Source organism: Triturus cristatus, chromosome 11 (assembly GCF_964204655.1).
Source record: "Triturus cristatus chromosome 11, aTriCri1.1, whole genome shotgun sequence".
NCBI lineage: Eukaryota > Metazoa > Chordata > Amphibia > Caudata > Salamandridae > Triturus > Triturus cristatus.
Genome location: NC_140594.1, coordinates 1,100,603,918 through 1,100,609,917, shown reverse-complemented (window position 1 = coordinate 1,100,609,917; position 6,000 = coordinate 1,100,603,918). Strand labels below are relative to the sequence as shown.

Here is a 6,000-nt window from a genome sequence, read left to right as displayed (position 1 = left end):
TTTTTTGCTGAGTGAAACCAGTTAGTGTAACATTACTCAGATGTTTGCTTAATGGTTCTCCTGACACACATGAGAGGGGCCCTTCACAGTACAGCCCACAGCTTGCAGCTGTAGCCTTTCATTTAGTTAATTACCGGCATGGGTGAAAGTGCACATCTCAGGCATGTGACACCTGCTAAGGCATGTGACACCTGCTATAAATCACAGGCCCTTGTCTCAAACTTCAGTATTCCACCGGACTGGGAGCTGACAAGACGTGCTGAACTACATATCGCGGTAAGATTAAGTTAGAGGCCACCTGTATGGGCACTTTGTAATTTAAGTGCTGTAGCTTTTTAATTAATTTAATCACACTCCTCTTCAATTATTTTTCATAGTAAATGATGTGACTGGCTTAAAATACCAAATTTATTGAAGACATCATCCTTTTGCCTCAAAAATCTTCAAGTTATGTCGTTTTGGGACACATACTTACCTAATTTATTCATAATACTAGTTTTTCATAATACCAGGAATTCTTTCACCTTGAGCATAGTAAATGGGAGTGTTTACAATTACATTAACTCTCCATAGACCACCGCTCTTCATGAAATGTTATTGTTTCCAGGAGGCCTTTCCCCCTGTATTAAGCCCTGATAATCGCTATCATGGGAGTCTTTATAACCTTATTATCACTCCATAGGCCTCCTCCTGATTTACCAGGACTACAATTTTGACTGAGAAATCCTTCACGCCCGCAGATATTAACCAAAATCTGCGCTTGGGTAAGCTTTTTTACCCTCATAGAGAACAGTCCTTTTCTGCCTGATCTCTGAGCACACACCCTAAACTAGCTTCTATTCATTCCGTAGGCTGTATACCCAGCTTCACTGTCCTGAGGAAGACCCGCCGTGACGCTTATTATATTTTTTGCAGTACACGAGGTCGAAACGTCGACGCACCCTTATATGTCTACACAATGCTTCTGATCACAGAATAATTCACATAGGATCTTGTAGCATATGTGAAAAACCATAAAGACATATCAAGAAATAATGTACCTTTCTATTCTACTTATTCACTTTTGCCGCATTTGAAATATATTGTATATACTATTTATCATCACTTGTCACTTTATCACCACAAGTCACCAATATTTTGCTCTTTTGAACTTATGTATTACGACAGCCTATAATACTTTATTCCCTTAAATTACCAAATTGCTAACTTTTTATTGGTGTGTGCTTTTTTCCTCATTTGTCTGATATCTGTTACATGTAATGAATATTTTTTGAACTTTCTAAAAGAAATTAGAAATTCCCGACAGAACCATTGTATTTATATAATACGCCCACCCAGGTTCTGAGGGACACCAGGTCACCCCATTATTTTTGCTCAACGACACCTACAGTCTACACATGTTGTTTTGATTAGTGTGTCTATTTTCGAGATGTGTGTATGCTTTGTGATGGTCACTTCTGCTCTTGTGTCATTGTACACTGTATGCGTTGTCAGCCCCCATGTGTGGTGCCTGTCTGCACATGGCCGAGAGTGTGTGAGGTTCTCACAGCACTGTTAGCCTCACCACATCTCTGTGGGAATGGGACACAACCACTAGTTTGCCACAGAAGTGTTTGATGCGTTGGGAGCAGGGATCATACATGCTGTTTGTTATTTGCTGCTTTGACCATGATGACACTTACCTTTTGGTCACTGTGATGAGGGAGGGTTTAGACACCATCACCACAATACTCAACATCTGCTGCAGTTTGGAAAACCACACTTAACTTCTGTTCTACTCGGTTCTTTTTAGATTGCCACAGTGCTATGGTGATGCTTGCCTTGTGTAGGGCACACTCATTTGTTGGTCATTCATGTGCTGTTAGTTACATTGTATGTTCGAAGTCATGATCACTGTTGTGGGCATTTGTCACAGACTACACACTGTTGTCATGATGTCAGGGGGATGTATTTTGCTGACATACCTAATGTTGGAGTATGATGGATGTGTGGCGCATCACCCATCCTATGAGTGGGGGTGGCAGGGGTGATGGGCAACAGGTCCCCTAGGGGTGGGGGTGGCAGTAGTGCTGGGCAACAGGTCCCCTAGGGGTGGGGGTGGCAGGGGTGATGGGCAACATTAGCCCTATGGCTGGGGGTGGCAGGGGTGATGGGCAACATTAGCCCTATGGCTGGGGGTGGCAGGGGTGATGGGCAGCAGGTCCCGTAGGGGTGGGGGTGGCAGTAGTGCTGGGCAACAGGTCCCCTAGGGGTTGCAGGGGGGATGGGCAACATTTGCCCTATGGCTGGGGGTGGCAGGGGTGATGGGCAACAGGTCCCCTATGAGTGGGGTTGGCAGTTGTGATGGGCAACAGGTCCCCTATGAGTGGGGGTGGCAGAGGTGATGGGCAACATAAGCCCTATGAGTGGGGGTGGCAGGGGTGATGGGCAACAGGTCCCCTAGGGGTGGGGATGGCAGTAGTGCTGGGCAACATAAGCCCTATGAGTGGTGGTGGCACGGGTGATGGGAAACAGGTCCCTTAGGGGTGGGGTGGCAGGGGTGATGGGCAACATAAGCCCTATGAGTGGGGGTGGCAAGGGTGATGGGCAACAGGTCCCCTAGGGGTGGGGGTGGCAGGGGTGATGGGAAACATTAGCCCTATGGCTGAGGGTGGCAGGGGTGATGGGCAACAGGTCCCCTAGGGGTGGGAGTAGCAGTAGTGCTGGGCAACAGGTCCCCTAGGGGTGGTAGTGGCAGGGGTGATGGGCAACATAAGCCCTATGAGTGGGGGTGGCAGTGGTGATGGGCAACAGGTCCCCTATGGCTGGGGGTGGCAGGGGTGCTGGGGAACATAAACCCTATGGTGGGGGTGGTAGTGGTGCTGGCCATGCAACCCCTATGATGGCCTGTTGTTAGTGGCCAGGATGTGGATCCCCTGTGTGTGTGTACTATTTTGCAGGTACATGTCGTTTGTTTATGTGGTAGGTGTCTTACTTACCGCCTGCGCCGTCGGCGTCGGTTCCTGAGCCGGTCATAGATGTAGAGTACTGGTATGACCTGCGCGATGGTATTCATGATGTGTTTGTGTCGTACACGCTGCTTGGTGCTCCGTCTCGTACCCGCTGCAAGCTGGTCCGTCTCGTAGCCGTGTATTGATTTGTGGCGCGAATCGTAGCTGATATGCTTGTTTTCCGGATGCTGTGGCGTCCGGCGCGTAGGAAGTACGCACCGTACTTGTCATGCCGGAAACTGCTATGGATACTGCTTCCGGGCGACTCGGTTCAGCGTTAGGAGTTACGGCTCGGACGGAGAATGGAGCTTGAATCACAGCCTACGTGTCGGTCGTGTTTTTAGCAGGTATGCGCATCGTGCTCCCTCTGCAGGATGGACCGGCTACGGGTACGTGTCGGTCGCACGGTAAGTCTACGGACAGCTCTCGGAGAGCTGTCCGACCCAGTATCGGAATCGACCCCTATGTGTAAAAAAGAAGTCATTTAGAAAAATGTCCTCTAATTCACGTGCTTGTATGGGTACCCATAATTTTGCAGATGTGCTAATAACCACTGCTTTTAAACTTTATATTTTGTTCCCATTTTGGATATACATAGGTTTCCTTGGCACAAATTGTCCACTTTTTATATTTTACCAAATGAATTGCTATGTACCCAGTACACAATGAAAAAACATTGCAAGATGCAGTTCAGTTATTGGATTTGGGTACCTCAGGTTCTTGGTGACCCTACAAGTCCTATATATCCCTGGAATCAGAAGGGTTAAATGGGCATAAAGGTATATTGCTTTAAAAAATCTGCCATACTTAGAAGATGTTACAAGTGAACATGTTGGCACAAACAGGAGTTTCTTTCCAACCCATTATCAATATTTTGTTTATCTCGTTTGTTAGTTTCTATCAAAAAAACATTGAAGGAGCTACACAAATAATACCTTGTCAAATTCAGACCTTTGTCTACTTTTTAGAAATGTATATTTTTCCGGAATCCATTATTGGATTCACACCTATTTCTACCACTAACTGGAAGGAGGTTGAAAGCACAAAAAACTAAAAAATAGACTATGTCTCAGTAAAATGCCAAAATTGTGTAGAACATTTTAGTTTTCTGACAAAGTCTGCCTGTTCCTGAAAGTGGGAAGATGGTGATTTTAGCACCACAAACCTTTTGTTGATACCTTTTGCTGGGAAAAAACAGACACTTTCTTCTGCAGCACTTTCTTCCCATTTTTCATAAAAAAAACAAAAATGTGCTGTATTTTGGCCAATTTCGTGGTCCCCTCCTGGTAAACCACAAACTCTGGGTACTTTTGGAATGCTCAAGATGTTGGAAGAAAAGGACACAAATTTGGCGCAGATACCTTATGTGGACAGAAAGTTACAGGGCCCTAAGCACAAACTACCCCAAATAGCCAAAAAAAAGGTTCAGCATAGGGGGGAGGCCTAGCAGCGAAGGCGTTAATAGGTATCCAACAACTACTCCACATTTAGAATCACTCAAACCTACTTCTTTTTTTTACATCAGATTTTTTTGGTTTCAGTATTGTCCCCCTTTTCTTGACCAATTAACTTTACATCCTTTCAAATTCTCCCACTCATTTATACTCTTTATTATGTCTCTAATATGGGCACTCAAGCTCACAAGTCCCATCTTCCATTTTGTCTTCACACATATCCATTCTATAATTTCTGTGTAATCTCTTTTCTACAAATACAAACTAAATTCATCTGACAATTTTTAAGCTTGTCATATGCATCACACTAAGGCATTGCTGCTTCCTTGCTCATATCTCTCAGTTCATTATATTATGTTATTCTCTCTAAACTAATAGTACCAATAGCAATTTCTCTAAATTCAATTTTGAGTCTACAAGTGTCAATCTATTTTAATATGGACCAATCAGTGCTGATGTACTAGCAAGCATACAAACTGCTTTACTTCCATGTGGACTCAGCTACTCTTCTGCCCTTGTGGTCTTGGTTCACCATTATACAAAGGTGGCCTCAAATTTAACAAATAATGTGAAAATCCATTCACTTCATCAGAATCACTTTCTATCTCATTCTTTTCTTTCTCTGTCTTGCTCAAGATTTCGTCTTAGTCATTTCTTTTTTTTGTTTCTTTAACAGTCACAATGAACGTAAATATACCCTCTATCTTTTACCCTCTGTCTTTTCACCACACCTTCATCTTTGTTTGTCATCTTGCATCCAAGCAATGGCTTACTGCATTTCTAATCTGAATGTAATCCTTTTCTTACACTCTTTCCCTTTGCTACAAGCTTCCCTAGATTCAAAGCTTCAGACTATGCAGGTGTAGGTTACAGTTTTACCTCATGCATAGCACACCTCAGGTACTTGATCTTTCTCCTAGTAAAAGTACCATTTAAAGTACCATTCAAAGGAAATTGCATGTGTTTGTCATCAGCAATAATCTTATTTCAATTGTTTAACCATAAACTAATAAAATGTACTGCATTGAATAACAGCTCTTGCACCGAGAACATTCAGGGGAAACCATATTGCCTTCCCAAACAGGGATTTGAGACACTTTTTAAAGCTAAACCCATTATCACTCAACTCTAACTAAATACGGGTTATTGTCACAACCAGCCAGCCATTCACAATACTGTTCAAACCATATACATAAAAAAGGAATAACCCTAACTAACAATTGACTTTGACCTCTTTAGCCAGACGCAACAAGAGGGAATCAAACTTACTATTAAAAAAGGAAATAGTGTATTTTGCCCTTAACCTGGCTGTGCAGGTTTAAACTGAAAATGTGACATCTAAAAATATTTCCTTTTTGACCGGCCTAAATCCTCCTTTTAAATATTAACAAGTCACCTCTAATTAGGCCTTATTGCCTATAGGGAAGGATGCATGATATTTAACAGTGGAACATTTGAAGGTTTAATGATAAATATATCCTTATAGTGGAAACGCCCATAATGCCATTTTCACTGTAGACGGGTTAGCTGTTTTATAGGAAAGCTTTATGATACAG

At 43.2% G+C, this 6,000-nt stretch overlaps 1 protein-coding gene across 3 annotated transcripts in view; it reads left to right on the top strand.

Moving 5' to 3' along the window:
• The first annotated feature begins 235 nt into the window (after positions 1-235).
• Positions 236-6,000, top strand: part of LOC146786068 (dehydrogenase/reductase SDR family member 4-like) — a 284,740-nt gene continuing 278,975 nt past the window's right edge. For all 3 annotated transcript variants that reach the window (XM_085635495.1, XM_085635492.1, XM_085635488.1), the window contains exon 1: positions 236-276. The gene's annotated coding sequence lies outside the window, so the exon portion shown is untranslated. The remainder of the gene's footprint in view (positions 277-6,000) is intronic.